The sequence below is a fragment of the Ascaphus truei genome, chromosome 3, assembly GCF_040206685.1.
Source record: "Ascaphus truei isolate aAscTru1 chromosome 3, aAscTru1.hap1, whole genome shotgun sequence".
Lineage (NCBI taxonomy): Eukaryota > Metazoa > Chordata > Amphibia > Anura > Ascaphidae > Ascaphus > Ascaphus truei.
Window position 1 is genome coordinate 342,541,490 of NC_134485.1, and position 12,106 is coordinate 342,553,595.

General features: G+C 43.6%; 1 protein-coding gene across 1 annotated transcript in view; it reads left to right on the forward strand.

Annotated features, from left to right (window-relative positions):
* The first annotated feature begins 5,090 nt into the window (after nt 1–5,090).
* Nucleotides 5,091–12,106, forward strand: part of RAPGEF3 (Rap guanine nucleotide exchange factor 3) — a 92,808-nt gene continuing 85,792 nt past the window's right edge. Inside the window, exon 1 of the mRNA XM_075591698.1 lies at nt 5,091–5,111. The gene's annotated coding sequence lies outside the window, so the exon portion shown is untranslated. The remainder of the gene's footprint in view (nt 5,112–12,106) is intronic.

Sequence of the window (12,106 nt, forward strand, 5' to 3'; positions counted from 1 at the left end):
GTGTGTGTGTGTGTGTCTGTCACTGTGTGTGTGTGTGTCCCTGTGTGTGTGTGTGTCCCCCTGTGTGTGTGTGTGTGTGTCCCTGTGTGTGTTTGTGTCCCTGTGTGTGTGTCCCTGTGTGTGTGTGTGTCCCTGTGTGTGTGTGTCCCTGTGTGTGTGTGTCCCTGTGTGTGTGTGTCCCTGTGTGTCCTTTGGCCCGTCACTCCGCCTCAGGCCAATGAGAGGTGTGCGGGGGCGGGCGGGCCAAGGGACCAATGAGATTTCCCCTAGGGACACCGGACATCCAGGCAGGCATGCATGCATGCAGGCAAACATACAGTGCTTTCACTAATATAGTATAAGATATATATATATATACACACACACACACACACACACACACACACACACACACACACACACACACACACACACACACACACACACACACACACACACACACACACACACACACACACACACACACACCAGGACTAATTGTAGTATAATGTAATACAATAAATAAACTTATGTCAAAAACGAATGTTGTTCTTTATAGGAATTTATTCAATTAATTTTTTTTAAAGCGCGGCGGGACTAGGTGGCGAGTAGATTTTTTTTGTTCGGCGAGTAGATTTTTGGGTGATTTGTTGACCTCTCTCTCTCTTTATATACTTACAAATGCTTTGGCCAGAGGGTTTAACAAAATACCCTTTTTCATGAGATTATTATTTTATTTTAGCCTAATTGGTAGGAGCGCAGGAATCGTTCTTTTTGGTAAGCTGTAATAGCCTGGGATATCAATTGTCCCACTAGAGGAGTAAATTAACCCCTTCCCAATGACACACTGAAGTGAGTATTTATCTTACAAAACCAAAAAAATAAAGTTTTACTATTTATATTCAACAGCGACAAAGGCAATGTAAAAGATACCCCTCCTCTAGTGGGACAATTGATATCCCAGGCTATTATAGCTAACCAAAATAATGTATAATACTCTGAGTACAGTTATCTGGGTTCTAGTGCTAACCGTGTGTTAACCTCTGTTTTTCATATTTGTATATATCGCAGTGCACCTTTGTTTACTATTTGTGTGTATTAGGTTGAGCGTTGAGTTATTCTCCAAGTTGAGTACTGTTTTTGAGAAGATCAAGTAATATTTTTTATAGATACTAGTGTAGCTCAGTTTCCCCCACCCTATGGGAGATATGACGGCTACTGTGTGTGTGTGGTGTGTTACCTGTGGCTCACAGGAGGCCTGAACCTCCGCTGCAGGGAGCCTGGGGTGTACCTGATCCATCTGGCGACAGCGCCTCCACCTGAGCGGGATCCTACTATGTTGGATAACCCCATCATAGGGCCCCTTGCAATAATACACACTGATAAAGATAACAGTTTACTGCATGCATATGAAAAAGGTAACAACAATATAACATCCACACCAAATAGGCCACGCACGGCCGTAACCCCACAGTGCCCTCCAACACAGTGCCCACACCTGGATGGAATGTCCACAATGTACTGAGGTGCCCTATGGCACCCAACCACCCTGGTGTCCACAAGAGTCAACCCACCCAGAGTGTGTGTGACAGCGCTGCCCACAACCGCATGTGTGGTGGTGCACTTGTAGGTGTGATACCTGCCAGGTACTCCAGCACCTGGTAGCACCAACTGAAGACAAGGGGAAGTCGTCCGGTCCAACGCCGTCATCGGTGATGAATCCGCCTCAGTGTGGGGTGGTGTCCAGCAGGAGGGTCCCACCTTAATAGTCTCTCTCTGTTGGTGTGGTGATCTGGTCCCAGACCACCAGATGCCAGGTTGCCGCCGTGTCCTGGCTGTGTCCCTCACGCTTGTTGCTACAGGGCAGTGCCCCTATCTACTTGGATGGTCCCTGCAGCAGCCACAAGCTAAACAGGGAGTCGGGCCTAGCTGGGGCTTAAGGGGATCTCTGGCTTAGTGCAGTGGTCACAGACACCCTGCACACAAACCCTACCCTCTCCTTGTCCCAGCTTCGACTGTCGTGCTCCTCAGTGCGCCAAATGTATCAATCCAGCTGCCCCGTAATCTCTGCGGCCCTATTGGTTGTCTGGCTGTATGTGATCTATCAGCCTCGGTGCATGATGGGGATTGTAGTTCCGGCAGAGCCTATTCTGTATTGGCCGCCTCTAGGAGGTCCTCTGCGCATGCGCGATCTCGCACTGCGCATGTGCAAGCCTAGTAACATGGCGGTGCCCTGCAAAAGGAGCTGATGGCAACTCGGTTTAAATGGTTAAAAGCTCACTCCATAGCATCTCCCACTCTCAGGGGAACTTGCTTGCTTGCAGTATGATTGTGACAAATCTAATACAGAGTGCTTTTCCTGGTAATGTACAGGTTAATAAAAGCTTCAATCAGACTTAGAACTATGCAACTAATTTTGACAGATTTATTATAAATCATTCTTCCTGGTAATGCACAGGTTATTAAGAATTTATATTAGTGTTAGGGACCCTTGAGATGTGGTTTGCCGTGTAGTGGCTCAGGGGCTTTCAACACTTTGGCCAAAATGTTAAACTAAAAGACCATTTTATTTAATAGATATCAATACATATATATTTAGGCACTGTACCGTGTATAAGTTTCACTGGATGTGCACTAAGCTCTGTCTGTCTGTTTCATGTTCTGTCTCTGGTTTTAAATATATATTGCCATGCTCAGTAGCACTCCTCTGTGACACTTATATGCTTATATATATATATATGTTGTGGTTATTTGGGGGTTCAATATGAGCTTGTAGGTGTCCTGTATGTTTTATAATTACTGTCTAAATAATATTAATTCCATATTCATCCAGCTCTGTTAAGGTTAACGTCAGGAAATAGTGCTTCATTATTTAAGTCCTACCTAAATTGCGTTGCTCCCAGCCAGACCCTGAAGTAAGGCTGTTGCTGGAAGGGCAGAGAAACCAGTTTAGTAGAAGGCACATCTTATTTGCATATTTCACCGGTATCTCTCTCTCAGCTGTGTTAGCAAGTAGATGATGTCTCACGACATGGATCACAGGTTAACCCATTAACGGGTATATAAGTACGTTTCTCTCTCGTTCACTCTAATTTTTCCATATAACTACCTTAGTGAATAAGACCTTAACTCAGTTAAAATAATATCCGTTCCTGTTTTACGTAACATTATTTTTTTTTGCCCTGATTTAACAGAGCTTAGTGGATCTAGACCTCAGTTTCTGGCAGGTTTCTGAGAACTACATCATGTAAGTATTAGTGACTGAAAGGGCACCGACAATACTGTGTAAATAATGCAAATGTAAGAGTCAAGCACATCAAAAATGAAGAAAAAAAAAAGGCAGTAAAGTCAATAGAAAGATACAAAAAGAAAGAACGGGTTCCAAAAGACAGAACCTGCAGAAACGCCAAAGCAGGGCACTCGGGGTTGGTGAAAAATATTATAATAAATTTTGTAAGTACCATTGGTCGAATAAAGACAAAACAATGCTAAAATAATTAAAAAAAAAAAAACTTATAAACACTATTCCAGATTATCTAAATATAGTCATGACTGTTGGGAGGCTGTTAATTTGTCACACAGCACAAAACAGTAGTCAAGGAATCTGACACTAAATATGTCAGTAAATGAATAATCACAGCAATCACAGAAATCCAGGAGGGGTTAGAAAAACCTCTCCCTAATTAAGGGATGGTTATCCAGCTGGAAAGTGATCCCACAGATAATATTAAGCTTTCAACCCCTGGTGGAACAAGAGCAGTGAAGTCATGAAAAAACTGAACAATTACTACTTGAAAAGGCTGACATAGTAAAATAACAATGCTGTGGCAATTTGTAAACATGGCTCTTTACAAAATATCCAATGAAGAGTATAGCATGTAGCAAAAAAGCTATGCCACTACTGTAAAGAAAAGTCCTGTGTAAGTGCAACCTGAATGAATGAAATGAAAGCAATGAAAATCAAGCTAAATGGTCTTGGTTCCTTGGTACCTTGGTTCTCAGCATCTGGGTGTCATGTTGCCATAGCAACGTGACATCACATGACGCCACAGCGTCATTTGACGCCGCGTTGCCATGGCGATGTGTCTCCAGATGCCAGCTGAACCACGGTAAAGTTTACAGAGGCCTTCGCCGCTTCCCCGGCACTTAAATTAAGTGCCTTCGAGAAGCGTGCAGGGCCTCTGTAAACCCTGTGCCCACCGCAGTTAATCTGTCGCCCCACAGTTTGCGCACTGCTGCTCTAAAACACGCACCTTACGTTCCCTTGATGTCATCCCTATATATAGTAGGTTACATGGGCAAGATAGTACATATATTAGCCCTTTTGTGTGGCAATTAAAGAAATCTCTCACTATAAATGTTCTAGTTCCACTGCTATTCATAAAAGTCTTCTTTTTAGAAATGAAACAACAACACTTGCATTTTTCACATGGAAAGGTAACCTTAGATATTTTTTTTACGGGCACTGTTTTGTCATAATGGCTATGAACAAGTTGATCTCTTATGTTCTTAGCCCTTCTGCCTGTCATCTGTACTCGCGTACCAATAGAGCTTTCCGGACTCTTTTCACTTTGCAGGATACGCCAGTTACGCTGTAATACTGCCCTGATATCATCCCATTGTTGGGAAAAAGTTGAAATAAACCTTACAGGAGAAAATGAAGTAATAATAGGGTCTTTGATTTTTGGGACTGGTAGTGTGTTCCTGTCGATTTTGATTTACCCTATAGAGGGCTCTTTTGAAGCATCTATTACTATAACCCCTTTCATTAAATAAAACGTATTGGTCCTTAACCCTGTTATTTTAGGCTAGTGTAGTAGAAAAGTTTTTTTAAGGTGATAAAGCTGGCCAACCGGGATACCCCTTTTTAAAGAGATGGGATGACGGCTATTAAAATGCAGGAGACTATTTGTGGCTGTACGTTTACGAAATACATCTGTTGCTAACCTAAAATCATTGGTGATCATAATTTGTAAATCCAGGAATGGAACTGATGTATCTGATATTTCATGTGCCAGACATATGTTTAGATGGTTACAGTTAAGTATATTAATGAACTCAATACACTCACTGACGTCTCCCTCCCACATGAAGAAGACGTCATCGATGTATCTTATCCGTAAAGGAATTTGGTTAGTATATTTTGTGCGTTCATCAATGAAAACATATTTACTCTCCCACCATTCAAGAAAGAGGTTAGCATATGCTGGTGCACATTTTGCTCCCATTGCAGTACCTCTAATTTGGACATATTACAGCTGAACCCCGTTATAACACTGTGCTCGTGACCACAGAATGAGACCACGTTATAACCGGGATCGCGATAAAATTTTAAAAAATGGCCATCGCAATCAGGGGTTCCATGTCCGCTGGAGGGGGAGAGCTGGAATAACTCTCCCAGCTCCCCTGAAGCCGTGTCGCAACGGCGCCCCCACACAGGACTACACAGAGCATCAGCTGATCTATGTGCTGTGCAGGAGAAGCTGGTGAGTCTGAGAGAGGGGGCTGGGGGGAGGATCTCAAAGAGTCTGGAGAAGCCAGGATGTCAGCTGTCTGTGTGAGTCCCCTGGCCCGGAGACAGCTCCCCTCTCCTCTCCCCCCCCCCCCCCCCTGGTGGAAGTACAGGGAGGGAGGGGGGGAAAGTGGTGTGTATGTCTCAGCAGGGATGGAGAAGCAGCAGCATGATGGTGGGCTAATCGTCTGATGTAGCATGAGATGCGGCTACTAGGATGCATGAGGGGGGAGTCAAAAAGGCAATAAGACAGAGGCATGGGAATCAAGAGGGCAATGGAATGGATTGGGAGGTCATGAGGGCAGTGAGATTCATGGGAGCTAATGGTTGTATAGGGATGCATGGGAGCATCATGGTTGCACTGGGATACTGTTCTGTTTTCATTGTTTTACTCATAATTGTCTAATGGGTGAGGGTATACATTATGTAAGTATTATATCAGTGTAAACATGTGTGTATGTGTCAAAGTGTATAAGGAAGGATATATGTGTATGCATGTGTATCAGATGGGATAAATGTATATAATGTGTGTATATTTGTTTTTGTATATACTTCATAACTATGTGATGTGTAATAATTATTAAATACACTGTACAAAACAAAACACATAAAATCGAAGTGGCGCTGGCAAGGTCACTTTCTGTGTTTTGTAACTGATTTTAGTGCCTCCAGGACAGTTGACATCTCATCCTTTTTTAAAGTTTACCCTCTTTGTGAACACTGTTCCTTTCAAAGTGGGTTTTCTTCTAATATCCCTTACCAGTATCCTCTTTTTCAAATTGCCCTTCAAAGATGCAGTGTGCGCGTGCGTGCTATTGGTGAAGGTACTGTGATGTGTTATTAAAGTTTGCCCCCCCCAAAAATGGGAGGCACACTCAGACCACGTTATAAGCAGATCTGCATTAGGCCTGGGACCCGGTGCGCCCGGCGGCGCGGGCGGCCACACGCGAGTTCCCCACCAGCAGGGGAATCCTGCGGAGCCGGTCCCGGTCACCCCTGGCTGCACAGCTCACTACATGCTGTGACGCGTCAGCCGCTACGGGATACAAGAGAATGGTGATCCCTAGCGTTGACGCGTCACGTGGTGTGGCTGTGAGCCAATGAGGAGGGGAGGCTTCGGGAGGAGGAGAGGCTTCGGGGAGCGGGGAGGAGTGTGGGGGGAAAGCAGCGTGAGTGCCTGTCTGTGTGTGTGTATGTGTGTGCCTGAGTGCCTGTCTGTGTTTGTGTATGTGTGTGCCTGAGTGCGTGAGTGCCTGCCTCTGTCTGTGTGTGTGTCTGTGTGTGTGTGCCTGAGTGTGTGTGTGTGTGTGTGTGTGTGTCTGCGTGTGTGTATGAGTGCCAGCGCGAACCCGTGGAGGGAGGGGGGGGGGAGAGTAGCGGGTCCCTCCGCTCAAGCCACGCCCCCCCTCCCGCTCAAACCTCCCACTCCCGCCCACCTCCCGCTCCAGCCCCGGCTCCCTACAGACCGCATATCGCGGTCTGTGTCTGTCAGCGCCCCGCCTGTCTGTAGTGCGGGAGCACTGACAGGGGGAGCGGGGCCTTAGCCTTATAGCGGATCATGCTATAACAGGGTTGAGCTGTATTTTTTGTCAAAAACAAAATAATTGTGTGATAAAGGTGAGGAGACAGATAATTAAATCACATTGGTTTTTGGTATCTTAATGTTGCATACTCAAAAAATACGTCACTGCATTTAATCCGTCATTGTGGGCTATATTGGAGTACATGGACTCCACATTGCATGTAATGAGAGAGGTTCATTTACAAACCACAATATCCTGTAGTCTCAATAGAACATCCGATGTATCCCTCATGAATGATGGCAGACTCCGGACATGTGGCTGCAGAAATTAATCAATACATGTGCAGATCTTTTCACATAAACCCCATATCCCCGATACTATGGGGCACCCTAAGGGGCATTTCAAATCCTTGTGGATTTTTGGGAGACGGTACAGTGTCAGGATTCTTGGATTTGTTACTTTCAAAAACTTAGACTCCTTCAGAGTGATAGTTCCTTCTTCCAATGCTTCTGGGAATCACTTGGTCCACTTTGGCCTTAAAATTCACTGTCAGATAGAAAGTCAATAGAAAGTAATTTTAATGACTTAATGAAGTCATAGCAGCATCCAGCGTTTCGGTGCATGCAAGCACCTTCATCTGGGATATAGTATACATGACCAATATACAGTGGTGAGAAAAAGTTTGTGAACCCCAATGATAATTACGGAAATTCCATAGTTTTACCATGATAACCTTCTTAAATCAAAACCAGTCTTTTCTTAAAGATCCAATAGGGTTTATATTGATCAATTCCATGTCTTTTGAAACAAAATGATGTATGAATTAGACAAATAATGAGTAATTAAGAATCATGGTATGTGTAAAAGTAAATGAAACCCTGGTTTTATCAGCTAAATTAAAGGGGATAATTAGAATCAGGTGTTTAAATAATTAGGTAGATCTTCAGGCATGAGTTTGGGAAGCCCCACCCCATATAAAGATCAGAAACTTTGTGAGTTTGGTCTTCACCATACAGGTGTGTGGAAACACGTCATGCCACAATCAAAAGAAATCTCTGAGGACCTCAGAAAAGCAATTATTCATGCTCATCAGTCCACAAAGGGTTACAAAACCATTTCTAAGGATTGGCTCTCCACCCAATCCACTGTCAGAGATACAGTATAGTCTATAAACGGACAAAGTTCAAGACCACTCTACCCAGAAGCGGTCATCCTACCAAAATCTCTCCAAGAACAAACCGGCAAATCATCCAGGAAGACTCAAAGAACCTCAGAGTAACATCCAATGATCTGCAGGCCACTCTTGCCTTGGCTAATGTGAGTGTTCATGACTCAACTATCAGAAAAAGACTGAACAAGAATGATGTTCATGGCTGTGTAACATCTTAAGTGTCTGTAGAGTTAATTTTGGAGTTATCTCTGGGTGTTCTCTTTCTATAGCTTTAATCATGGATGCATTCTGAATATCTGGACTAACATACTGATTCATTTCTTCAAACAGTTATGTTTCTGTGCGCTGATTTCTTCGATCAATTGAAAGAGACCTTAAATCTAAGTAACAACTTTCTGGTATGTTTCTGTGCGCTGATTTCTTCGATCAATTGAAAGAGACCTTAAATCTAAGTAACAACTTTCTGGTATGTTTCTGTGAGCTGATTTGGCAAACCCCTCTCTTAATTGTTAGTCAAATGCATGTGATCAGAGTATTTAAGACAGTCTGTTTTGGCTTTGAGCCATATGGCTGTGTAACATCTTTAGTGTCACATTTAAAGTGTCTGTAGAGTTAATTTTGGAGATGAAGATTTGAGGAAGATCTGGACTCTGTACAACAACAACTTTGCAACTGTGAGAACTTGACTTTCTAAATCAGTGATTCCAAACCAGGGTTCTGCGGAAACCTGGGGTTCCGTGGTGCAGTCCCAGGGGTTCCGCCTATGGACACGGGCCACCCGCACTCACTGTACAGCCTGTGAGGGCTTTCCTGGCTCTTACCAGCTCTCCCCCACGCCCTCCCCCGAGCCCGCTCTCAGGACTGCAGGAGCATGCTCTAGCAGTGAAGCACTTCTAGAGCTAGCGTGCAGTCCTGCCTGTTCTGCTGGCAGCTCGTCGCCACATGCCCTTCGCCGCCTCCTGCCTGTCACCTCCTCCTTCCCGCTGCCGCCTCCTCTGCCGGCAACCGCAGGATAATTGGAAAAATACCCGGGCGCTATCTCTATCCGTAGTATGCAGAAGGTCTATAAATGACTAGAAAGAAGTAAAAAGGGTGTAATACAGCCTTTCGGTAATTCGTAATTGTCTTGTGATGTCCTCGTGTGACTCGAAACCCCAACAGGATCTATCCAGGACCCTTAATGGTAATGGAACACAGGGAGAAATGGGGGAGCACAGTATGAGGGAAGGTAGGTTAAAAGTGTATTTCCTTTCACTGAAAATCAAATGTGGTGTAAAACACCTCAATTGAGCCTTCAGTCTATGGGGTAAACTTCTAGGGTGGTAAACGTACGTGAAATAAAGTGTGTAAGTGAATGAGAGAATAAAAGAATAACTCACACGGTCTTGTGTGAGTTCTATCACATCAAGGTTTCTTTGACTGCTGGGTCTTCCTTTAGAATGCAGATCCTTCTTCTTGTCTTCGTTCCTCGCTGTCTCTTAGGTGTTCTTCGTTGGATAATTTGCTCCTTCACGATAATTTTTCTCTCATAGAAATGAAAAGGCAGCTAGATGTACATATGTAAATATTAACTGTGATACAGGGGGAGACTGTGAGGTGATATATTATCGCAAGTTAGTGCTGTTGATAATAGTAATGTCTCACTCACACGGCCTAATGTGAGTGTTCTCCTATAGCGGTGTCTTGTTATCACTCTGGTCAGGGATTGCAGATGAATACAGAAAGTATATCTAAGGGTCACCTGGTAATTTAGGTGAGGGAAGGGATTCTGGTTCCAGAAGCCTAAAAGAAACTTCTACAAGTGCGTACTCACACTGGCCCGTGTAAGTATTTGGTTTCATTTATCTTTCCGAATCCCTTCCCTCACCTAAATTACCCGGTGACCATTAGATATACTTTCTGTATTCATCTGCAATCCCTGACCAGAGTGATAACAAGACACCGCTATAGGAGAACACTCACATTAGGCCGTGTGAGTGAGAAATTACTATTATCAACAGCACTAACTTGCGATAATATATCACCTCACAGTTTCCCTCTGTATCGCAGTTAATATTTACATATGTACATCTAACTGCCTTTTCATTTCTATGAGAGAAAAATGATCGTGTTGGCAACCGCAGGATACCAGCCTCTCCTCCCGCCTGAGGTAGGCATATGGGGGGGTGGGGGAGATATGAGATCCAGGGTGCCGGGGGTGTTGTAAGTTACAGGAGGGGGAGGTGATGTGAGATGCAGGGGGGAGGGGAGGTGATGAGATGCAGGGGGGGATGTGAGATGCAGGGGGGTGGGTATATGAGGATGATAATGATGGGTGCTGGGGGAGATATGATGATGATGATGATGATTTTACCCGTGCAGCCCTATTTTTTTCATATGTATTGGGGGTGAGGGTGTCTTTTTAAAATGTATTGGGGTGGTGGGGGTCTTTTTAAAATGTATTGGCGGGGGTGGGTATTTGTATTATGTATTGCGGTGTGGGGGTGGGGTTTTTTGGTATGTATTTTGTGGGGAGGATTGAGTGAGAGTGGGATAATTGACAGAAGGTAGGGGTGAGTGAGAGGAGAGAAAGGGGGGAGGGATTTAGTGAGGAAAAGAGGGAGTAAGAGTGAGACGCAGCGGAGAAATACATGCAAGGCGGGAGGGGGGGTGAGTCCCCTTTATTTTTTATGTGGATCAGATCTACCAAATTAGTAACAGACATAAGACAACAGACACAGACACAAAAAGTTGGATTATTTAATATTAATAAAAGATCTAAAGAGATTTATTTTAAAATACAAAGTTCAAGGTTACTAGTCCCTGTAATCAGGGCTCAGTAGCAAGTTGGACATATATATGTATAATCCAATGATCAAGATCACAAATACGGAAGACAGAGCTATAATGAGAACTACGTGAGACTTAGTGAACACCTGTATTGATATAACTCCTTGTAGTATATGAATAAAGCAGTGTATAAGTCTCTTAGAGGTGGTAACAGACCTATATATAGTCATGCCTACCTTCTCAATGAAACCACCGCATTAATCAAAGGCAACATCCAGGAGTAATCAGGTAAGTACTCACTCATGTAGCAGCTCTCCCTTAAGTGGTGCGTGCATCACGCCAGCATTGCAGGGAAGATAATGTCCCATAGGGTCCAAAAAACGGAGCACAGCGATGTGATAGATGGGGGCTACAAACCAGCAAAAGCGATTAAAAACGATTTATTGTGTGGTAAGTGAGGGGTACAGGGCTACTCTGACGCGTTTCGGGAACAAGTCCCTTTGTTAATGGATATCAACTACGAAGTCTCCAAGCATGAATCTGATGCAGGAAAAACGCATTTTTTTTTCTAAGTGCCCTCTTGCTGCTTCTCACCACCATCTTGCTAACTTTTTGTGACGGGACGATTTGGAGAGGAAATCTCCATTCTAGAGAGGCGATCAGCCTAGATAAGCTGATCGGGAAAATATGAAAATATCAGACATGAACCAAGGATTTATGGTGTGGGGATTACCTGCAGATAACATAATTGTCACATTGATTCCAAATAGCTCTACATCCCTGTCCTGAATTAATGGTAAATTATGTCAGATTTACAGTTTTTAGTGATCTAATCAGTGCTGGGGAATGGATTTCAAACCAAAGTCATTTTTGACTTTGAATGTCAATGAAAGCAAGTTATTTTGTCTATAAAATTCCGAATATTATTGGGGCAATATATGTACATATGCAGAACACACATGCAATGATCAAATATCTACATTATTTTAAAATGTAATTAATAACAAATTCTTAATAAAGAGTACTAAAGAAAAAGGTGAATTTTGGACATTTGCAACTTGACAAAATATTAAAGAAATAAAAATGAATAAATCACAGTAAGCCATGGGTCCACCACAACACCGATACCGGGAGAAGTGCTTGATGGATTGC